This window comes from Bidens hawaiensis, unplaced genomic scaffold (genome assembly GCF_021521415.1).
Source record: "Bidens hawaiensis isolate Kalapana, Puna unplaced genomic scaffold, B.hawaiensis_p1.1 tig00007857_1, whole genome shotgun sequence".
In the NCBI taxonomy this organism is placed as follows: Eukaryota; Viridiplantae; Streptophyta; class Magnoliopsida; order Asterales; family Asteraceae; genus Bidens; species Bidens hawaiensis.
Window position 1 is genome coordinate 897,707 of NW_027491544.1, and position 26,743 is coordinate 924,449.

The following is a 26,743-nucleotide window of genomic DNA, read 5'->3' on the forward strand; positions in this document are numbered from 1 at the left end:
AAAGTCATTTTTTGTAAGTTTATGTATTTCAATTATTTGATGAATTATAATTAAAAATTATGTTGTTATCTAAAAAAATATATTAAAAAATAATTTATCATTTAAAATTATGTATATGTTTACTTGACGATTTTTATGTTTCCGCCTATATAATACACGGATGAAAAACCTATTTATGTGTAAAGTACCTGTACCAACCTTAGCCTTTTCTTTCTTCTGTACACCACTATAAATCTAACCACAGCAACTAAGATCTCTGTACTTTTCAAACCCTCACAATTCCCCACCCCCTCCTTTTTCTCTTTCTTCTCTCCCAAACTAGCTTTTCTTTATCAAAAAGCTGCATAAATGGGAGTATCTCCTTGTTGCGAAAAGGTAGGGCTCAAGAGGGGGAGATGGACAGCCGAAGAAGATGAAATACTGACAAAGTATATTCAATCCAATGGTGAAGGTTCTTGGAAATCTTTACCTAAAAATGCTGGTTAGTTTACATACTGCATTATTATAAGTTTAATCATATTTCATAAAATCGCTGAGTAATCTGAAAATTCTTGAAAGGGTTGTTGAGGTGTGGAAAAAGTTGTCGATTGCGATGGATAAACTACTTAAGAGGAGACTTGAAAAGAGGTAATATAAGCCCAGAAGAGGATGAAATGATTGTTATGTTGCATAAAGCCTTTGGGAACAGGTTTGTTGAATCCTCCATTCACTTCTCTAGCTTGCATATATGTACATACATACATATATACATATATGTGTATATATATGTATGTATCATGAGACTAGGGTTGCATGTTTCTTTCACAACTGTCAGTTTTCAGATGCAGCTTTTGGACCGTCAATTCATGCATACCCCTTAACATGAAAGTCACAACTGATACTTTTAAATAATGACACTGTGAAGTACCCCCTCTAGAACGTACCCACGTGAAAGAGCTTAAGTAAAATATTTATCAAAATATTGAACGTTTTATGTTTCATGGCATAAATATAAACCACATTTGGCGTCACGAAGATAAAGAAATAAATAAATAATGTGACATAATTAGAAGAAAGGGTTTATGATCTTAAGAGGTTGGTGAAGACTATTATCTAGCGGGACCTTATCGAGTTATTGGCTTCAATTCTTGCATGATGATGGTCTAAAGTTTAGAGTTATTGGCTTCAGTTCTTACGCCTTGAATATGGTCTAAAGCTTAGCTTGTATAAGAGGATAGCCTCTTAATGATTCCATTAACTGGCTACCTCTACCGGTCAAAGATAAAGTGTGTTTGATTTACTAAAAAGACATCTTTTAATGGTTTATAGTCTCTTAATTGTTAAGTTTTAAAGATATTATAAATAATTTATATACTACCTTTTAATCGATTAGGTCTCTTATTAATTCTACATAACATTGACATACAACCCCTAACCTTGTAATTTTGATGCAATGTAGTCAAGTTTTTGCTTGTTAAAGTTCACATTCGCATATGTAAATCCTTAAATACCTCTATCAATATTACTATTACTAACTAGGTAATACTCCAAGCGCGTTGCGCCGGGCTGATGGTGTAGTCAACAAAAAAAGATTCGTCAATGCTTAAATACAATAAATTTACATATTAAAAAAAACGCGCGTTGTGGTGACAAACCGACACAAATTCGTTTGGTATTGGGTTGCAGTACCGAAACTAAACCAAAAAATAATTACATAACAAAATCTGCTTGTTGACGCTTTGAAACAACGCAAATTAGGTCCGTATCGATATTACTGAAATTAAATCATAAACATAAATTAGTAAGCATAAGAAATGTATTAAAAATAACTTAATAAGCAAATTTAAAAGTATAACAATGATACACTGATGATAAAAATGCAAAATCCCTTTTATCAATGTATATAAGAATAATTATTACGAAATATAATTTAAATAACCAAAGAAAAAGATGGCTGATCTTGCATCAGCAGAGACTTGAACCTGCATGCTTCAATAATACAAAGTTAGCAAACTTGGCAACAGCCACTTAACTACCATAATATATTTGCAATCCTTCCAAAGAAAAAACATAAAAAACAAACAAAATGCTTCTTTGTGGCACCAAGAATTGATATTTATCTATATATATAATTGATATTTATCTATATATATAATTACTATTACTAATATATATAATTTTGAGTTTTGGTGCCACAAGTCCACAACAACCTCGTTGAGCCACTTGGCAGCACATTTTGATTCAAGACATTTTTTTTTTGTTTTAGTTCCGGTCCATAATGAAAGTAACGAAAACTGACCGAATTTGCGTAGACGCAACACGATTTGTTTTAGTTTCAGTACCTTAACGAACGTAAAGAAAATCAACCGAATGCCGATTTTTTTATTTGCTTTAGTTCCGATACCATGGCGAATGTGACGAAACCGGCCAAATTAGTGTAGACTCGCCTAGGATTAACCACGGTTGGATTTTACCAACGTTCACGTTTTACCGATCGACGCCACCACATTGGTCCACCCTAATTTTTATAATTTTTTTGGTATTGTTTTTGGTTTTAGTTCCGGTGCAATGGCGTACGTAACCGAAACCAATCTAATTCACGTCAACTTAGGTACTGTTTGTTTTTTAAGACAAAAACTGTCTGCAATCTGATTTCATGTCTGCAATTGAAGATGTGGTCTGAATGTCTGCAATCTGAAAATATAATACTGTTTGTTTTATAAACTGGGTATCTCTGCATAAGCTGAAAATTAGTTACCTATCAAACGTATCCAGTAGATAGAAGTCATTTAACGTCTGTAGACTAATAAAATAGTTGGTGGAGGGCGGTGGACGGTGGTAGTGGCGGACGGTGGATGGTGGTGGTGCTGGACGGTGATGGTGGTGGGTGGTGGACGGTGTAGGTGGCGGATGGTGGTGGCGGACGGTGGGTGGTGGTGGTGGTGGTGGTGATGGACGGTGATGGTGGTGGGTGGTCAACGATGTTGGTGGTGGATGGTAGGTGGTGGTGGTGGGTGGTGGTGGCGAACGGTGGTTGGTGGTAGTGATGACGGTTGTGGCCGACGGGTGGGTGGTGGTGGTGGTGATGGACGGTGGTGGTGGGTGGTGGTGGCGGACGGTGGGTGGTGGTGGTGGTGGTGGACGGTGGGTGGTGGCAGTGATGGACAGTGGTGGTGGCGGACGGTGGGTGGTGGTGGTGGTGGACGGTTGTGGTGGGTGGTGGTGGTGGCGGCGCATGATGGGTGGTGGTGTTGCGCATTTGGTGTTGATAGGATGTTAAGAAGTGTGAAGAAGTTAAACAATTGCTTCTTTTTTAAGACCATAAAAGCAATTTGCAGATCTTATTTTAAAATACAAACAAACAGTCTTCAGAAGCTTATGTCTGCGCACACACAGACATAAGCCTCCTGCAGATGTTTTAAGCAAAAACAAACACAACCTTACAGTCTCAACGCTTTGGTTTTATCACCGTTCCGGTTTTAACAACCTGCCTGATACATGGCGCCGAGTAAAACACCTGTTACTATACAAAATCCTTAAATCTTTATCCATCCAAATAAAAGTTAGGTCAAACTAATAAAATTTGAACACTTATAAATATGCATTTATAATTTGTTATATTTATTTACATTATGCTGATATAAAAATGTATGTAGTTTGATACTAATTGATAGATCTATGATTGTATATTCGTTTATTTTAGTTATTAATATTTTATTATATCTAGTTTCATTATATTTAAAACGTAATTACAATTTACTATATATTTCGAATATTTTAAAATTATGTATTGTTTACTAATATAAATAACTAGTAAAGTTGTCCGCGTAATGCTGCGGAAATTCGATCGGTATCAGCTTGTTTCGTCATAATACTGGTGCGACACCAACATTCATATAAATTATGAAAAAAAAGAAATTCATGAGTGTGGATCTTTTCGGAAACAGCCTATGTATCTTTTAGGATAGTTTTAAGGTAAATGAATAACATCAACAAAAAATTAATGAAAAGAAAAACTTATTATAAAAAGAGAAAAAATTAACTCAAGCGTTGAACCCGGGTTGGATGTGAGATGTTAAGGCCCTCTACCAATGTGCTAGAACTAACTTTATTTAGTAAAGCATTAAAAAGATGAGTCCAAATATGTTTAAATTATTTTTACCCTACTAAGGCCCTCTTTTCACGTCATCATCATGTACAAAACAGGGCTTCGAAACCCTTTTTCATAACACCCCACTGTGATTTGTTGCCAATTTATTGCCCCATTTTATATATATGGATGCCCCCTCCCCCCCCCCCTTCAAATTGCCCCCTTTGTCATCCCTTTGAAGCCCACAATGGGTGGTCTAAGAGCATTCCCAACTCATCCCTTAAAATTATGTGAGGAGAGTTTGTAAATTATAGGGTGGGTTGTGAGCGGTTGTGAGTGTAAATTATAGGATGGAGAGAGAAAATGTAGTGATTTTTTGTAAATTTGAGGAAAAGATATTGATTTTTTTGTAAATTATAGGGTGGAGAGAGAAAACTGTAATGAAAAAGGTATAAAAAATATTATTTAATTGAACAAAAGAGAGAAATGTAGTGTTTTTTAGTGTAATTATATGATATATATGGATATAGGAATAGAGAACGGGATGAGAATGCTCTAATACATTATAAGTTGGGGAGGGGGTGGGTTATTTTCTTTCCAGCCGACATTCTCTACCTCCAACCTAACCCTCACCCAGTTATCCAAAAAATCAGTGCCAAGTTTTTGAAAGTTGTACTAGTAGTCTGGAAGTTGTATGGTATGCAACAAAAATATTAAAACTTGCAATTCGTGTCTAACAGATTAAACTGGTTAAAATCAACGCATTAGGGGTGGGGGGGGGGGGGGGGGGATTAAAGAACTAGCCACATTCTACCTCCAACCCAACCCTCGCCTAGTTACCCGAAACATCAATGCCAAGTTAAACTAATAGTTTGAAAGTTATACTAGTAGTTTGGAAGTTGTATGATATGCAACAAAAACAATATGACTTGCAATTCGTGTCTTAACATGTTTAATTGGTTAAAAACAGCGCGTTTAAACAAGTATTAAACATGAATACGACTTGTTTAACTAATTTATATGTCGTGACTATAAGACATTTTTAATATTTATGTACAAATAAGGAAAAAAGATGAAATCTATCCTATTAATTTCAATTATTAAAGAAAATAAAAAAAAAAACACATACCATACTTTTTTTATTAATAAGTATTATCGTGTTTTAAACAGGTGATCAATTTGTCAGCCCTAAAATAGTAATTGTACAAAGTGTGAGTGCATACACTTTTGATTATATATATATATATATATATATATATATATATATATATATATATATAGGGTTAGGTTAAAATAAAAACCCATTTAAGTTGTGAAAACTCTAGAAACTCATTCTCAACCATATGTTTTTAATTAAAGTTTAAATCTTGTGTGTCCACAATTAAAGTTAATAAAAAATGTAAACATATATATAACATTTTCTCTCTTCTGAAAACATATATAAAAATTAGTAAAAAAATGTTTTTTTGATTTTTCGATGTTTTGTATTAAATGTAACAACATATATTACGTGTGTAACAAAAAAAACGATGTTACATAGGGCTTTCACAACTCAAGTGGGTTTTCATTTTATACTTCCCATATATATATATATATATATATATATATATATATATGAGAGATTTCAAATGAGAACCCCTTTGAGTTTTAAAAACTCGAAAGAACTAAGTGTAACGATTTTTTTTTCGAATTTTTTTTTACACATGCGTAATATATGTAAGTTACATACACGTAAAAAAATTACAGAATTTTTTACACACCGAGCCGACATTTTACACATGTGTAACGGACGTAAAAGTTAGTATAACCACTTACATCTTTATTCTCTCTCCTACTTTGACTTTTTTGCCAGATTTAATCTCAACCACATATTCCAATCCATCTAATTAAATGCGTGTTCTAGAATTGAGTTCTTAAGTTCTAACAACTCAACATGGTTCTCAAAAGATCTCTCCCCTATATATATATAAATATATATATATATAAAATGTATGATAACGCAAATTTAAAAATGAAACCACAATCCCACATGCATTACATATTATATATATAGGAAATTTCAAATGAGAACCACTTTGAGTTTTAAGAACTCGAAAGAACTCAACTTAACAAATTTTTTTTTAGTTTTTTATGCATACGTAATATATGTAGGTTACATATACGTAAAAAAATTACAGAACTTTTTACGCATCGAGTCGACTTATAACATATGTGTAACGAACGTTTAAATTTATGTAATCACTATACATCTTTATTCTCTCTCCTACTTTAATTTTTTAATAACATTTAATCTCAACCACACAATCTAATCTATTTAATTAAATGTGCGGTCAAGAATGAAGCTCCTGAGTTCTTAAAACTCAACAAAGTTCTCAAAATATCCCTCCCCTATATATCTATGATATATATAAATGAAACCCCTAAAATCCTACGTGTCGCGATGTGGTTGCTCCCCCTTTTTATGGAAGCCACCAGATTGCTTGATTTTTAGATGGAGGTCTCTCATTGATTTAACCCAAGTTCATGGGTATGAGTCTTACCAAAACCAGATAGCTCTTAAATGGGTTATAACATCTCATTATGTAAGGCCCCGTCACCGGTAACCCTACTTTCGTGTTGGATTTACTCATAAACACAGTTCTAAATATCAGAGTTAATTAAAAACTTTACGCGGAATATAAAACTTTCATAAAACATTACATATCAATTCATAATCATGTCTTAAAACATTCCTCTTGTCTTTCAAAATCAAAACATAACTTATAAAACATATCAGATCTTCAGATGCCAGGCTTTAGTCTTCTGTCATGTGTCCTCCACTCAAGCCAGCTGTCTCATCCTACTCACCTGCGTGCATACTAAAAGTCAGCTACGCTGAGTGAGTTCTAGTTAATCATACAATACCATACAATACCTTATTATATACATACGTACTTAACCTCATAACTTTCTTTCATACACACATAAGTACTCATACCTTCATTCTTACTTACATACTTTCTTTCTTACTTACATACTTTCTTTACATTCATAATCATACGTTTTAAAGAGCCTTTCGCCCTATAACCTCACAGATATTATAAGGGTCTGGTCCCTAACATCACAGATATTATAAGGGTCTGGTCCCTAACATCACAGATATTATGAGGGTCTGGTCCCTATCCTCACAGATATTGTAAGGGTCTGGTCCCTAACATCACAGATATTATAAGGGTCTGGTCCCTAACATCACAGATATTATAAGGGTCTGGTCCCTTGTTTTCGAATATTAGTAGGGTTCGATTCCCTCTTCGTTACCATACAACCATACATCATACCTCGAGTATTATTAGGGCTCGGTACCCTTTTCGTAACCATACAACCATACAACCGTCATTTCCTTCTTTTATTAACTTTATTACGTTCATACACATAAACATACATATCATACTTACCATATTTATAACGTTACAACCTGACAGTACGTGCAATATCCGAAGATCGTTCACGTACCATCAAGCAATCATTCATACATATCACATATATCACATATGGCATACACTTATCACTTAGGATAAATGTATTAACAACACATCAAGTATGCACACAGCCCCGAAAACATAACAAGGAATGGGGCTAGAAACTCATCTGGATCCTGTTACGCTCGCCGTTGATCGTAATTCCTTTCTTTAACTGGGCTCGGCTAACTGTATAATATTTACACATATCAATTAACTACTACTACTCGTTTTGTATTTCTATCTATATATGACCCACAACGAACGGGGGTCCGGGGGCAGCGCCCCTGGCAGCGGGGTTCTAGGGGCGGCAGCCCCTAGCGGGGTCCAAGGGGCAGAGCCCCTGGCTGGGGTTAAGCTGCCAGGTCAGCTTGGAAAAATTTTATTTTCGATAACTGCCTTAACACATTTTCCATTAGGTTTTTAATTTATTTTATAAACGAACTTCACTTCAGGCGAAGTTAAACCTCGGGCGAACTTGGCTTCAGGCGAAGTTAAACCTCGGGCGAACTTGGCTTCAGGCGAAGTTAAACCTCGGGCGAACTTGGCCGTAGGCGAAGTTATCCTTAGGCGAACTTGGCTTCAGGCGAAGTTAAACCTTAGGCGAACTTGGCTTCAGGCGAAGTTAAACCTTAGGCGAACTTGGCCGTAGGCGAAGTTATCCTTAGGCGAACTTGGCTTCAGGCAAAGTTAAACCTTAGGCGAAGTTACGCTTGAAGGCGAAGTTACGCTTGAAGGCGAAGTTCATCAGGCGAACTTAATCTTGCAGGCGAAGTTATCGCGCTGCAAATCTGTTTGCCCATAAATCCTTCGTTTCTTAGCCAAATAACTCGATTTTGGTACCCACGGAATCGTATGATCGGCGCCTACAAATCCCAACCATCAAATCGGCCTAAAATCGACGTTTTAGGGGTCCGATTTGGGCAGTTTGGGTTTCGGGTCCGGTTAACCCATCCAATCCTAACCATTTTCAGTAATATTAGCTTTGGTGGATTTGTTCTTACCTTACCAACTCAGATCTATCAACAAAATCTCGGGTCTCGGCTTCGAATCTTGATCGGTTAGAATGTGTGCGTTTTGAGTGTGTGAAGAAAGAAGGTGGAAATGAAAGATTGGGTTTGGGATGGGATATTTATATCCCTCTAAGCCCACGGACCCGAGGCCCATTCTCATTTAACCCATCTTACGCAATCTAAGCCCAACTCCCTCCTTACTCGACATTAAATAATTAACAACGTGAAATCACTAAACATAACTTTCTTTATTTATAATTAAAATTTTAGGATGTTACACATTAATTTAAAAATTAATCTTGACAATTATTTGATATGAAAATCCTATAAAATAGGGATATACTAAAATTTAATATCCAATTTAAAAAGAAAAGATATTATTTATAATTAATAAACAATTTTATAGTAAAAAACATAAGTGGGTCATGGGTCACCAAATCCAGATAGCTTTTAAACGGGTTATAACATATCATTTATTTAAGAAACCCTTTCATCATCAAATCCTAAGTATATTATTAACTTTCTTAAAATAAAGAAAATTAAAATAAAAAAACAAATATTAAAAAAGAAAAATGTAAAACAACCATTCTCTCAAGCCATTAAATTGCTTTATTTGTAAATGAAGGTTTCTCACGCATTTTACCCGAATTCACGGGTAAAGGTCTCACAAACTCAGATAGCTCTTAAACGGGTTATAACATCTCATTATATTAAAAAATAATCTTATCAAATATTTGATATGAAAATCCTATAAAATTGGGATATACTAAAAATTAATATCCTATTTTATTTAAAAAAGATATTATTTATAATTAAAAAATAATTTTATAATAAAAAAAATAAACGGGTAATGGGTATCACCAAACCCATATAGCTTTTATACCGGATTATAATATATCATTTATTTGTGAAACAATTTTATTATTAAACCTCAAGTATATTAATTATTAACTTTTTTACAATAAATAAAATTAAAATCCATATATATATATATATTGAAAATGAATAATGTAATACAACCCTTGTAATACGGGAGATTAAATCTATTATATTAATTATTAAATCTAGTTTGTGTATATATATGGGTTAGGTTATAATAGGAAGTATATTTTTTGTAGAAAGGATAAGAAGTAATCTTGTCCATTGATTTTGAATATGGAGGGTTGAGATTAGTTTATGGGGAAATCAAGTGTGAACACAAGGTAAAGGGCATAAAAGGAATCACACATTTGTTGACTTTCTCTCTCCACATGCAAGACACATGCTAAATCCCCCCATCATTTTAAAACGTCAATAACTTTTTTTTACGACGTTTTTATTGAAAAACAAATTCACCATAATAACGAGTGTCTTTTTATCTTTTATATGAGTACCATATTTTAATATAAAAATAAAAAAAATTAGTGGGTTTTTTTACAAATTGTGTTTTACCGAATTGTGTTTTACAAAATTGTGTTATACAAAATTGTATTTTTCATTGTTTTTTTTTTTCATTGTGTTATTTACATTATGTCATACAATTGTGTTTTTTATTGTGTTTTTATCATTGTGTTTTTTTTGTCATAGTGTATTTTTCGATTGTGTTTTTTCATTGTGTTTTTCATAGTGTTTTTTATGACTTTTCAGGCGAGGTGGTGGCAGTGGGTGACGGTTGTGGTGGCGGTGGGCGGTGGAGTGGTGGTGGTTGTAAGAGATGAGTGAAGATGTAATTGGGTTTTATGTAATTGGGTTTTTGAAATTAATTTAAGTGGATTTTGAGATTAAAGTAAGTGGGTTTTGATATTAAAGTATTAGACTAAAATACCCTTCTTCCTAGCCTTCTTAGAAAAATCAAACTTCTTATTTGTACATAACCCTATATATATATATATATATATATAGAGAGAGAGAGAGAGAGAGAGAGAGAGTGAGAGAGAATATGGATATTTTAAAACCTCATATGAATTGTAAAAAGTCTAAAACCTCTATTATAATCATGGGTTACTAATGATCTACGGTTCATGTTTAAATAAGGGTTTTTAAAAGATGATCCAACAAAATAATGGGTTTAAATATTGAAAAGGGTAATTTTGAAATTAGAAAATACTTTACCTCTCTTTTGAAATTAGAAAATACTTTACCTCTCTTTGTCATGCATTTAACGTCAGATCACCGTAGAGGATTATACAAAAGAGGATGTAGTGCATAACAATCCTTTCAATCATTATCTCATTATTATTATTTTTTTCATTTTTTAAAATAAAACAAATTCACATAATATTGGTATGTAGGATTACGTTGCCACATATCCCAAGAAACTTATAGAAAATGTAAAAAAGGGGCTTGAATTAAGCTGTCATTGAAGGGAACACTCAAGAAACTAACTACTTGATCCTTATGTCGCCACATATCACATTTCCATCGTACATAAGATTATACTTAAAAAGGGCATTTGTGTCAATTTCTTTTAACACTTTCTTTGTTCTTCCTCCTGACATTCTCTTTATCCCTGTTTTACTTTTGAAAGTCGTATGAATACTTTTAATAAAGAAATTTAAAAGAATTAAAAACTAAACTAAACTAAACTAAAAGTGATTGTGTGTACTATTTTACCTACAGATTTGTGTTTTTATCTTCAAAGTTATATTAATAATATAATTATTTTTATAATGATAACTCTTCTTTTTACATTTTTTATACTGCAAGATTATTTATCCTTTTCATTAATATTTTATCAAATTTTCTTAACACATTCTATTTAACTTAAATATTCTTTCAAAAATAATAATTCTTTTAAATTATTTAATTATCTAAAAACATAAATTAGAATAAGGCTCTTGATGTAATATCTTTATATTCTTATCCAATGTATACATATTTTTTTAAAACTATAAAATATGTAATTATGTTAAATGTGTAATTGAACTTGTTTTTTAGAATTTAAAATATGTAAAATGAACATATTTTTTATAATTTAAAAGTTGTAAATTGAGCATATTTTTTTTAACTTTAAAATATGTAAATTAATATATTTTATAATTTTTAAAATATGTAAATTCTATTAAATTCATAAATTATGTTAAATATGTAAATCAGCATACTTTAAATTATGTTAAATATGTAAATCAATATAAATTTTTATGCGTTAAAATATTTAAATTTGTATTAAAATACGTACATTATATTAAATATATAAAATAATATAAATTTTTAAAATTTAAAATATGTAAGTTTATTAAAATATATAAATTAGCATATATTTTTAACTTTAAAATATGTAAATTTTATTATAATATGCAAACAAAAAACGAAAATTGTAAATAGATAATATATCAATTAATTGTTTCTCAAAAATGCATCTAGTAAATACGTAGGATGGTGTTGTCATTTTTTGTTTTAGAGTATTATAGTAAAATCAAAAAACACTCTAAACCAACCTCTTTTAGTTTTAACATCATTTTCATCATCTTCACTCCTGTATATTTTTTCATACCTACAAGTCTACAACTTACTAGGTAATAATAATAAATAAAAACAATGTTAGGAGGATAATAAAAAATAATTAGTAAAACCAATGGAAATAAATGATACTGGTTTTGGAACATGAATGAATGCGATATTAGACCAATAATTAGTAAAACTCAATTTTCTTCGGACACCTCAATCTCCAATTTCCGATCAATTCAACTACTTCCGGCCATCACTCATGGCGGACCTAGTCAAACATATCCTAGCAAAACAAGCAAGAGTGTGCTGACTTATCCGGCAAGCGACGAGTGTGAGCAATGTTATGTACAAACGTCCGGTGAGACATATAATCGACGACGTCGAGCAGGTTTTAGATTAAGCTCTTTTTCTAGCACTAAAGTGTCGCAACAACGGCTTCATGAAGAGCGTGTTTAATCTGATTCCGGCAACTGCATTTCGTAAAGGTTCTTGCGGTTCTTGAATTTGATTTTGAGGAATACATAGAAGCGATTGTGATTTTGAAAACCAAGGATATATGATAAAGAGAGAGAAATAGCTCTTACATATTAAAACCATTCGTAGTGGGGCGCTTTCCCCACTCATAACCCCTAAAACGGCAGGAACACCCACCAAAGGCGCCTTCAAGGTTTTGGAGGTTGGGGGGAGGGGGGGGGGCGCTTTTCTTACAACAGTGGTGAAGTTGTTGGAGATTGGTTGGCTTGGTCAAAGGCCGGCCGACAACAGCTATATTATAAAAAAAAATCATTAGTTTTAATATATTAAACACAATATTTGGTATGGTTAATTTATTTTAATTTCTTGGTTATATATTGTGAGGTTGAACTTATAAATATAAAATTAGTCATATTTGTATTCAAGTTATATTATATATCAAGGTTTCTTATCTACATCGACGCTATCAATAACTGCAATTAGAAAGAATTTTTTTAAATCAAAACACAACAAATAATAGTGATTGACCGACTAAATCTGGAGGAAACACCCATATATATCAACTGTCTCTAATGTGATTATATTCTCAACTTTCTTCATTGTGCCTTTAATGTTGTTTTTCACCAAACCCTAGTCTTTTTGTGTGAATCTTTAGCCCCAAATGTCTTCCATTCTGTTAATAATAATAATAATAATAATAATAATAATAATAATAATAATAATAATAATAATTTAAGGATATCATATTAAAAGTAAGACCACCTACACTATAAACATAACAATATACACAACAAACTTTAATTTGTTACACAAACAATGCCTAAATACACAACAAACTTTCATTTCTTAAACAACAAACAAATACCCAACACAATAGTGACACACATATCTGCATCCTTTATATAAACATACCAAAATGACATCCTACACAACAAACGTACCATGCACTTTGATATCCTACACACAATAAATAATTACTGCACACATGGTGCGACTCTACACAATAAACATAATATCCTTCACATAATGAGTTACCTATACAACATATCTAAAAGTGTTTTTTTTTTTTGGAAAACCATTATTGATGTCTTTTCCTTCACCTTCCTTTTACCTGTGTCATGATATCCAACATAATAGTCACATATATCTACTTCCATCATATACACGTACAAAATAACATGCTACACAACAAACAAGTTTCCCACACACCATAATCTTGTCATACAGTGATTCATGTTTAATTCCTTCACAACTAATAATCATCATACACAACAACTGTGATATGCTACACATCAAGCATTATATCCTACACAACATAATCTCATACACATCTATGTATAGTATAATACCAAATAGCCTTAGATATCTGCAGCCATCAACTAAAAGTGTTTCCTGTTCAGTAGCTATATAACAAGTTTGACATCCTACACAACAACTATAGAATGTCAACTAACTTTTTATTTACACCACTAATATACTTCAGCAACCTAGAAAAATCCCTAATTCTTTTTGTAGATGACAACGAAGATGATTACTCTCGGAATAGCATTTCAATCCATTTTTAACTAGTGGTAACCCGGCACAACAGGTTGGTAAAACTAGCGCGATGATAAAACACAAGCGTTGTCAGTCTAGAGCGTCGAGGCGTTAGTTTGACGCGAATTAAATTGGTTTCGGTTACATGCGTTATGATACCATAACTAAAACAAAAAATAAAACAAAAAAGTATATGAAAATGGAGGTGGACCGATGGGTTGCCGTTGTCGGTAAAACTCAAGCGTTGATTAGACCCGAGCGTTGTCGAGCCTGAACGTTGAGGCGATGAGTTTACACAAATTCGGTCGGTTTCCGTTACGTCGTCATTGTACCGGAACTAAAACAAAGAAAAAGCAAACAAATACAACTGGCATTCGGTCGGTTTCGTTACATTAATCACGGTACCAGAACTAAAACAAAACACGGTGAGTCTACGGGAATTCGGTCGGCTTCCATCATGTTCATTACGATACCAAAACTATAAAAAAAATTGATATTCAATCGATCGCTCGTTTTCGTTACAGTAACGGAAGTAAAACGGAAAAAATAAAAAAAAACAAAATGCCTTGACTAATATCGTACCACTAAGTGGCCCAATGAGGGATTTGATGGCACCAAAGTTTTAAATTATATTATGAGTATTTTAACTCGGCGCCGGTCCGAATCTGTTAATTCTTTTGAAACGTTGTGAATTTAGCATATATAGGTACAACTAATTTTACTTTAACTTAATACAATAAAAAAAATATTATTTTAGATGAGTATTGACAACAAATTCAGCAAGCTAAGTTTTTCTAATTTACACAAAATCATTAAAAACTTATTTTATATTGTCATTCAATTATGTCACTTTATTTTTTAACTATATTAGATCTCGTGTTACACACGGACGCGAAATATATAAAACTTCATCATCATCATCTTACTCAGTAAATCCTACAAATAACAAAGCTATGGTAGGGTCTGAGGAGGGTAGGATGTAGACAGCCTTACCTCTACCCCATAAGAATAAAAAGGCTGTTTCGGTGAGACCATATATATATGTGTGTGTTCGCTTGTGTGTTATATACATTAATGAATTGTAAACGTCATATAATCTAGCATTATTATTATAAGGTAGCACATTGTTTTTTTTAATTAAAATAACTCAACATACAAAAACAATAGAGAAAAATTACAATTTAAAACATAATTCTAAGTTAGCCACATATTTCTAACTAATGTCATGAAACAAAAAAGACATATTAGTTAAAACTTCATCATCTACTGAAGTCATATGTTCTAAACTATGAAGCGTAAACATGTAGATGTTGTAACATAAGTTGTGTGTTACAAAAACTATTTTATTGAAATTATAAAACATTTAAGTACACAACATAAAAAATGTTAAAAATACGAATATAATAATGAGATATAATTATAACTTTAATTAAACCGCATGTTTAATAAAGCAACAATATAATCCAAAACTCGTGACTTAAACCACCATTTCTATCTAAACATCCATACATCCCGTCCAAACGTTCATAAATAATTTCTCAAAATCCAAAAGAAAAAAAATAAAATAACAAAGTCTCAAAATTAAAAAAATAACAATGAAAATAATTAATAATCATTAATACACTCAATAAATGATAATCATAACAATTTATTTTGAAACTTTCTTCAACTTAGGAGTTAATGTTTAAGATTAATGTTTAAATTAACATGTGAAAATTATATAAATGAAAAATTAATGAGTTGGAAGCCTATGTGGACATGTTAGTTGAATGTCATGTGGAAACCATATATTGCTTTAATAGTATAGTAAGATGTGTGGAAATTAGATTTATGGAAGGTTGATGACATGGAAGTCTATGTGGATAACCTAGTTGAAGAACAAGTGGACAAAATTGTGTTACTTTAATGTATTAGTTAGTTTAGATAAGTATTTTAATTCTAACAACAATTAGAATAATTAATATCATAATTACATTAATAAGTTACAAAAATATAAAAGTCAATATCATTGATTAAAATTTTATTGTGAATATGCGGATATGGATTTATATAAGGTTGATGACATGGAAGTCTATGTGAACAACCTAGATGAAGAACATGTGGACAAAATTGTGTTGCTTTAATATATTAGATAGATAAGTATTTTAATTCTAACAACAATTAGAATAATTAATATCATAATTACGTTAACAAGTTACAAAAATATAAAAGTTAATATCATTGATTAAAATTTTATTGTGAATATGTGAAAATTAGATTTATGGAAGGTTGATAACATGAAAGTCTATGTAGACAACCTAAGTGAAGGACATGCGGACAAAATTGTATTGTTTTAATATATTAGTTAGATCCAAACAAAAAAATATTCCTATGCCTAGACTTTAGAGGGAAGTTCGAAGCCTGGCACTCGAAGGTACTCACGCCACAAACTTTTATTATCAATTAGTATAAATGAAAAAAAAAAAAAAAAAAAGCATTCCTAATGCCTAGAGGTTCAAACCCCGGTTGGATTTACCGCAAGAAACGGAACTTAAGAAAACCACACAAGCCACTCCACCAAAGAATTACTTCATACCATCCATCCACAAATATATCTTACTAGATTTTATCCTCCGTATTATGGGGTTGTTTTACATTATTCGTTTTTAATATATATATATATATTTGGATTTTAATTTTATTTATTGTAAGAAAGTTAATAATTAATATACTTGAGGTTTGATGATGAAATGGTTTCACAAATAAATGATATGTTATAATCCGGTTTAAAAGTTATCTGGGTTTGGTGATACCCATTACCCGTTTATTTTGTTTATTATAAAATTGTTTTTTAATTATAAATAATATCTTTTTTTAAAATAAAATAGGATATTAATTTTTAGTATATTCCTATTTTATAGGATTTTCATATCAAATATTTGATGAGATTATTTTTTAATATAATGAGATGTTATAACTCGTTTAAGAGCTATCTGGGTTTTGTGAGACCTTTACCCGTGAATTCGGGTCAAATGCGTGAGAAGCCTTCATTTACAAATAAAGTAATCTGATGGCTTGGGAGTATGGTTATTTTACACTTTTCGTTTTTTAATATTTATTTTTTGGATTTTAATTTTTTTTATTGTAAGAAAGTTAATAATATACTTAGAGTTTGATGATGAAAGAGTTTCTTAAAGAATGATATGTTATAAACCGTTTAAAAGCTATCTGGATTTGGTGACCCATGACCCGCTTATGTTTTTTACTATAAAAAATTGTTTATTAATTATAAATATATCTTTTTCTTTTTAAATTGGATATTAAATTTTAGTATATCCCTATTTTATAGAATTTTCATATCAAATAATTGGTAAGATTAATTTTTAATTTAATGAGATGTTATAACCCGTTTAAAAGCTATCTGGTTTTAGTAAGATCCATACCCATGAATTTGGGTTAAATCAATCAGAGGCCTTCATTTAAAACTCAAGAAATCTGGAGACTTTCACAAAAGGGGGGAGCGACCACATCGCGACACATAGGATTTTTAGATTTTCGTTTATATATATTATAGATATACAAAAGCTTAAAAAAACTTATTTGTGACGCCAAACTTCTCATTTATACTAATTGATGATAATAATACAAAACCTACACTTCAACATGATAATGTGTAAGTGTTGTTTTATTTGTTTCTCCACCGAAAGGCACTAGATAGAACTACAATAAAACAACACCTACACATTATCATAATTACTCGTACACTAGATTACGCAAAAGTTTGGCTTCGACTGTTTAAATATAATACAAATAAATTTATTTATCATATTTTAATGGAAAAAAATCCGTATGCACTAAATATGCACAGTAACATACGGTTTAGTCAGCAATGTTTCAAATAACAGCCGAAATAAAAAAATAAAAATTACGTTCACAAAACTGGTGAATTTTTTTAAGATACTACAAAAAAATGATTACACAATAAATCATACATACTAGGTTACATGATAAACTTACATATGAATAGGCACATCTCTTACCCAAAACCTACACACCTGCAACTATGTGGAGCAATTGACAATAGTATGAACGAGTTGAACGAACGGTTCGTCGAAACTCAACGTACTATCCTAAACAAGTATATAGATATACAACTTTAATTACTAAACTAAATGAAACGCAAAACTACAACAATTTGGTATTTATGATTTATATGTTGAATTAGGGGACTTGATTAGAACTTTGATATAAATTGCTTTTCAATTATGTTTATAGACAGACAAACAGACACACAAAAAAACGCCTAATTACTAATTATAATATTTTAACACTTCATAACTATTTTATTTTATAACTAAAATAAGGTGAAACAATATACAACATCAAATCGGTTTAAACAAACTAGCTACTTTGTTAATTTGTTAAATAGCGGTTTTAAATAAATTATGACAATATACGTAACAAGAATAATAAGTTATAAATGAAATCGGATTATAAAACGTTTTCACTTAATGTAAATGATTATTATAGTAATGAGATTTAACGACATAACCGAACGGCTTATAATAAAGAAAGAAAAAAAAATAAGTAAATAAAATAAACGATTTTCATATGTACAATAAAAAGAATTTATAAATTTATTTAACATTTATTTTGTGATAATAATAGTTTAGTATTTATATCATTATTTATTTCCACCTTCTTTCCCAATTCTTAAACCGTAGAACTTTTAATCCTAAAATTAAACGATTAAATCCCATCTTCATAAGCACTTGACAGAGGGCTCAATTAAAGGACAAAAACAAACAGCATGCACAAAGTAATTACCTTGAATGATGTCGAATTGAGGGTGCTAGAAGGTTTCCTAGAGTTTCGACATGTGACAAGTGCTTGAATCGATTATAGAGTAGACTTTGATTCGGTCGGATTGAAACAGTCGGAGGTTCGCCGAAAGTCGCCGTAGGCGATTGGACATTGTGATAAAAACTCTAAAACTAAAATAAAAATCAGTTTAAATTTTATTAAATGATTTTATTTATTTCTTTGCAATCTCGTGTAAACATGCATCTCCAATAACATTTGTTACATCATGTGTAATATTGATTACAAACATTTTTTTAAACTTTTTTATTTTTGAAAGATAATAATACATTACATAGGTAAGACAAAAAAAAAATTTACTATGCGGGGTTTTGATGGGTTTTTTTTAACTAAAGAGAAATTTCATTATATATATATATGTATGTATGTATGTTTAAGTTCAGCAGAGAAATGAGATTACTGTGAGAAATGTGATAAATGAATATGGGTCACTAGTTTTATTTTATGTTTTAAATGTTTAAAAATAATTGAAAAAAATGTAAATGCAACAATAAATACATTTTCTCTTATCAATTAATACAACTAATATAACCATAATAAATCATTTTCTTTTCAATTAACACAACTAATATAACTATAATAAATCCCTTTCTTTTCAATTAACACAACTAATATAACTATAATAAATCCTCTCTGATTAATAAATATCAAAACATAATATATTTTTTTTCAATTAATATACTTAGAAAAATTATTGTTATAAATATTAAAAAAATATCATATAAATGTGTTCATTAAATATAAACAATAAATATACAACCTACACAAAATTATATAACCTACACTTGTTTTGACTTTTGAGCAATAAAAACGTACAACATATAAAAGAGTATACAAGTTACATATGTAATTCGACATCAATAATTATATAAACTAGATAAAGATACACATATCCTATACGTGTGTAGGTTATATGTTTTTCGTGTGTACGTAATATGTTTTCCTATTCTTAGAACAAGTGTATGTTATATGTTTTTGTATAGGTTGTATATTTTTTATTGACATTTAATGCTAAAACATGTAAGATAGTTTTTTGTATTATTCATCACAATGTGCCTACGTGTTGATGGATATTGATATATTGAGTTGGAAGAAATTGGTTTTGGATAGAAAAAAAAATTTAATGTATGAATAAATTGTATTTGCGTATGACAAAATTTTTGAATGTAGGTTATATGTTTTTCGTGTGTAGGTTATACGTTTTCTTGTGCGTGTGTAGTTTATTGATGCTGAATTTTGAGTGTCGGTTATATGTTTTTCATGTGTAGGTTATATGTTTTCTTATTCTTAGAACAAATGTAGGTTATATATTTTTGTGTAGGTTGTATACTTTTTTGTTGAAATTTAATGCAAACACGTGTAAGATAGTTTTTTTTTACTATTTATCATAATGTAACTACGTGTTGATGGATATTAATATATTGAGTTGGAAGAAATTGGTTTTTTGATAAAAAGAAATTTTAATGTATGAATAAATTATACTTATGTAGGATAAAAATTCAAGAGAGAAAAAATAATTTATAAAAATAAATGAATTCTTGATATTTTCTAATTATAATAATTTAATTAGTTATATTAATTAAATAGATAACTATTATATTTATTAGTGAGTTAATGGCCATTTTCGTCCTTGTGGTTTGCTACTTTCGCCACTTCAGTCCACAATTTTAATTTTGTCAGTTTAGTCCTCATAGTTTTAAATATTAGCCAATTACGTCCCATCCGTCTAACGGCATCCAGCTATGCCGTTAGTTTAAGGGTATTTTTGTCTTTCTCCTTTTAATTTTGATTTAATGATCATTTTAGTCCCTGTGGTTTTATATTTTTGCCAATTCAGTCCAAAGTTTGAAAATTTGTCAATTTAATGTTCAGTTTAATTCAGTTTTTTTATTTTTTATTTTTTATTTTTTATAACCCTGAAGAGTATAATTCAAGCCCAATACTATCGAGCAACCTCAAATACTGGTATGCATTTACTCTGTTGACAACAGTAATCAAACCCCCCTATATTTAGTTTCTAGACATTTCATAAAATCTTCTCCATGATGGAATTCAATGATAAAGTGGTCAAGGTAATTCCCTGAAATCGAATTATACAGAAAAAACTAAAAATTGTTTTGCTGATTAATGTATAATAGTTGATTACGACCCAGATTTTCGTTATGATATTTTAATCTCTAAACCCTAAATATTATGCATTCATCAAAGAAACGATTTTTAGTTTTTTCCGTATAATTCGGTTTCACGGAATTGCTTTGACCACTTTACCATTGAATTCCACCATGGGGGAGATTTTAGGAACCGTCTAGAAACTAAATACGAGAGGAGGGGGTATGATTACTATTGTCGACAGAGTAAATGCAGACTTGTTTGGGCTTGGATAATGCTCTCTAGGGTTATAGAAAAAAAACTGACTTAAATTGACAAAATTTCAAACTTTGGACTTAATTGGCAAAAGTATCAAACCACAGGGACGAAAATGACCAATAACTCAAAATAAAAAGGAGAAAGACAAAAATACCCTTAAACTAACGGCATAGCTGGATGCCGTTAGACGGATAGGACGTAATTGGCTAATATTTAAAACTATGAGGACTAAATTGACAAAAATACAAATTTTGGATTGAAGTGGCGAAAGTAGCAAACCACAGGGACGAAAATGGCCATTAACTCTTTATTAGTTATATTAATTGAAGAGAGAGTATGCATTAATACTTTCCTTATTTATCTTTAACCATTTAAAACCTAAAATAAAACTAGTGGCTTATATTTATTTCTCACATTTCTCACAGTAATATCATTTCTCTCCTAAACCATCCCCTATATATATACTAGCTTTAGAAACCCGTGTATTACACAGTATAAGTTAATGTATAAATTGCAATGAATAATTTAATACAAATAAAATAAAAGATAATTAAGTCTCTTTATATTATGTAAAAAATGTATAGTTGTTTTATATCATCAAATTCATTTGAATTTTAAATCTAGAATGGGTTGTTCTAACATCGATATACAATAATGAAGCAATGCCACTGAAAGCAACATTTAAAACAATGAGGGCTTTAGATTTGAAAGATGTGGTTAAAGTCTTTCACAAAAATGTTTTTCACTCCATTCCCTAAACCATAAACACTAAATTTTAAACCATAAACCAAAACGACACCAGATTTTCCTTTTTGAACAACTTTCATGATGTCTCTTATACTAAATATAAAAAATAGAAAATTTGTCTTTGATTTTTAAAACTTATAAACATTGAATATTTGTAAGAAGTAAATAAAATTATTTTAGTTTTCTTCAATATGAAGATGTCTCAAAAATTAATGTTAGTGTACTCTTTATACATAAACTCTTTTACATACATTTTAATTTTAAAGAAAATATCTTTATGAGACGCAATTATTATATATATTAATACTTTTTTATATTAAGTATGTTTACAATATAATTTATAGCATTAATAATTCAATCAATAGAGATTAACCGATTAATACAGTTTGTTGAATTTATAATCAATACTATATTTAGAACCAAGATATTTTTTTCTTTTCCATCAATAGAAGAGAAGTGATTTGAGCGGGAATTTAATATTGAGAATTAACCTCAGAATGCCATGTGTTCAGAATTATTTTCTTTTATATTTATATATATATATATATGGTTAGGTTAAAATAAAAACCCACTTGAGTTGTGAAAACTCTAAAACTCATTCTCAAACATATGTTTTTAATTAAAGATTAAATCTTGTGGTCCACAATTAAAGTTAATAAAAAATGTAAAAGTTTATTTACATTTTTTCTCTCTTGAAAACATATATAAAAATTACTAAAAAATGTAAAAAAAATAGCAAAACATTTTTTTTTATGTTTTCGATGTTTTGTATTAAATGTAACAACATATATTACATGTAAAACGATGTTACATAGGGTTTTCACGGGTTTTCTCAACTCAAGAGGGTTTTCAAACTATACTTATTCCCTATATATATATATATATATATATATATATAAGGTTAACGTAGAAAATGATCTTAATATGAGAACGTGGAAAATAATACCAATCTATCACAAATGATAACATAGGAAGCAATACCTATCTATATAAACAATGCTTTATAATAACAAAGAAAAAACCATAATAATAACAACAAAAGAATCAAAATTAGCAACAAAATAATAACAACAAATATGTATAACAGCAAAAGGAAAAAACCTAATAACAACAATAAAACGTAAATCAACAAATACTTATAACATCTCATAATAAAAAATCAGTAAATACGAACAAAAAAAATAGCAAACACTTATTAAAACAAAGCTACTAATAATAGGAAATTGGTTCTCACTGTTTTCATGTTAAGAATGATTTGTATTTTATCTTGAAACTATATATATATATATATATATATATATATATATATAGAAATTGGTTAAAATAAAAATACATAGTTTTCTAGGAAAAGTAGGAATGACACAAAATTTGAAGTTAGGAAACTATGTGAGCCTATCTAGGTAACTATGTAGCCTAAATCCTAGATCGTAGGAAACTATTTAATATTTTGGAAACTACTAATCTCAACCATTAGATCCTAGATCTAAGAGCCTAGATTTATTCTTACTCTTTCTAGAAAATTATCTCTTTTTTACTTTAACCCAACCCTATATATATATATATATTAGATTTTATCCCCCGTATTACGGGGGTTGTTTTATATTATTCATTTTTAATATTTATATATGTATATTTGGATTTTTAATTTTATTTATTGTAAGAAAGTTAATAATTAATATACTTGAGGTTTGATGATGAAATGGTTTCACAAATAAATAATATGTTATAATCCGGTTTAAAAGCTATATGGGTTTAGTGATACCCACCTGTTTATTTTCTTTATTATAAAATTGTTTCTTAATTATAAATAATATCTTTTTTTAAATAAAATAGGATATTAATTTTTAGTATATCCCTATTTTATATGATTTTTATATCAAATATTTGATTAGATTAATTTTTAATATAGTGAGATGTTATAACCTGTTTAAGAGCTATCTGGGTTTGGTGAGACCTTTACCCGTGAATTCGGGCCAAATGCGTGAGAAGCCTTCATTTACAAATAAAACAATTTAATGGCTTGAGAGAATGGTTGTTTTACATTTTTCGTTTTTTAATATTTATTTTTTGAATTTTAATTTTCTTTATTGTAATAAGAGAGTTAATAATATACTTAGGTTTTGATGATGAAAGGGTTTCATAAATAAATGATATGTTATAACCTGTTTAAAGCTATCTGGATTTGGTGACCCATGACCCGCTTATGTTTTTTTTCTATAAAATTGTTTATTAATTAGTTTATTAATTATAAATAATATCTTTTTCTTTTTAAATTGGATATTAAATTTTAGTATATCCCTATTTTATATGATTTTCATATCAAATAATTTGTAAGATTAATTTTAATTTAATGAGATGTTATAACCCGTTTAAGAGCTATCATGAATTTGGATCAAATCAATGAGATGCCTTCATTTAAAAATCAAGGAATCTGGTGATTTCCATAAAAAGGGGAAGCGACCAAATCGCGACACGTAGGACTTTAAGGGTTTCGTTTATACATACATATATATATATATATATATATATATATATATATATATGGAGAGAGAGAGAGAGAGAGTTTCGAAACTATATTTAAGAATCGCATAATGCATTAATCCGTATATGTTGATTAAATGTGATACTTAAAAAGGTTGCATAACGGTCTTTTTTTTTCCTCTCCTCGTTAATTATGCATATATTTTCGTTATATAAACATGAAAGTTTAATTATATTACTCTAAAGGGTTCCTTGAATTTCTTATGTAGGTGGTCAATGATAGCTAGTCATCTACCCGGTCGAACAGATAATGAGATTAAAAACCACTGGAATTCTCGTCTAAGTCGCCAAAGTTATCGTTTCTTCACTAATAAAAACAAAGCGAAAGCATCAATAGACATAACTACCTTGGTTACTCAAAGGAAGCGAAGAGTCGGTCGTGTAAGCCGCAGTGTCGCCAAAAAGTATAACAAGGATAAGTTTTTAAAGAATACCAAGTCACTTTCTTTATCAACCGCCAACAAATTAAGTCCGCCAACAATGATGGACAAACAAGTTGATATGGACAAGGAGGATTGTTCAAATGTTGTCACAAAATATGATAAAGAATGCAAAGTTCATGATAATGTTATCAGTGACGAGTTGGAGTTGGAAAACTGGTTACAAATGGATACAAATGGGTTGTTTAACATCGATCATTTTACAAAAGGTGAAGCTATTGAAACCGATGAGGTTTCAAGCACCCTTGATGAAGGTCAGATAAAACAATGGTTGGCGGAAATCGATGCTGAAAATTCGGAGAAAAATGAAAGCTTGAACTTAGATTCTTTTAAAACAGTGGGAGTATGTTACAATGGAGCTGAATGGGATACAGAGTTTGGTTTTACAAGTTTTAACTTGTGTGATGAAGAAAATGAAATGCTGTTTTCGCTATGGGAAAGTGGCAATCCTTAAACACGTCAACTATTGGGTTATGCAGCCATTCATGCAAGATGTTTAGCTTTCTTCCTTACGCAGTAGTAGTAGTAATAATAATATAAAATAAAGTTGTATGTATTTGGTCTTTTGATGGCTTCTGTAACTGATCCATATAACTTGTTTTTCTTTTCAATTTAGTTTCTCTTTCAGTTAATTTATTCATTAAGAACCGAGTGTTAATAGAAGAGAGTGTGATTAATCAGATGTTAACAGAAGAGAGCGTGATATAATTAGAAGAGATCGTATGAGATTGTATTGGTATTATGAATATTATTTCTCCGTATTTAGAGTTACTTGGTTAGAAAGCCACCATTGCATGTATAGATATTCTTGGTGTTATTATTGTGAGACAATAAATAAGAACACATTCTCTTCAATATTTTACATGGTATCAAAGCTTCGGTTTTAACAATTTTTATTTCATTAATAAATACTCCAAGCCATGGTCGGAGACAATAAAATCCCAAACCCAAAACCTGCTGACCAAAACCTTACACCCGGTATACACAGTTACAAATATACAAAAACAAGATACGACCACTAGATGGCACAACCATTACCTACTCCGCATAGGTGAAGCAATTTCGCCTACACCTTAAAGCCTACAAAGTCCTTGATCATATTGAGGGCAGCCCACCTGCTGCTGATGATCCGGCACTCGAGCAATGGCACGAAATCAATGCTCTCATCGTTCAATGGATTTACAACACAGTCAATCTCGACATCCTCGCCTGCATATTCGAAGATGATACCACCGCCCATGAAGTATGGTCGAAAATACAAGATATTTTTCTATGCAACAAACAAGCCCATGCATCTGCTCTCGAACACGAATTCACCAACACCACCCTCTCTGAATGCGGTGGTCTTGACCCGTATTGCAATAAACTAAAAGAAATCGTGGGGTAGCTTGATGATCTTGAACAACCTGTAAGTGAGGTTGATGCAGTTTCGGAAGCGATCAATGGCTCGAGAGACTCATGATTAATCAAAGACGATAAAACCGAACCAAAGGTTTAAGAACAATGTTCTTTTAATATAAAACTTGATTAAAAACTAAATCTGATGCAGTTTCGGAAGCGATCAATGGCTCGAGAAACTTATGATTAACAAAGACGATAAAATCGAACCAAAGGTTCCAAGAACAAAGTTCTTCTTAATTAAAATTCAATATCAAAAACTAAATAACGCATAATCATCAACCTTAACTTATACTAAAACAAAATGAGATAAACTTGGAAACAAGATAAACATAAAATATTAAAAGATAATAAAAACCATAATTTAAATTAGGA

The 26,743-nt window shown here is 30.3% G+C and overlaps 1 pseudogene across 1 annotated transcript; it reads left to right on the forward strand.

The window, feature by feature from the left end:
- The first annotated feature begins 301 nt into the window (after nucleotides 1-301).
- On the forward strand, nucleotides 302-25,424 carry LOC143636281 (transcription factor MYB11 pseudogene; annotated as a pseudogene). The gene is made up of 3 exons (XR_013154210.1): nucleotides 302-481; nucleotides 559-688; nucleotides 24,740-25,424. The product of XR_013154210.1 is annotated as a transcription factor MYB11 pseudogene (transcript).
- Nucleotides 25,425-26,743: the final 1,319 nt, after the last annotated feature.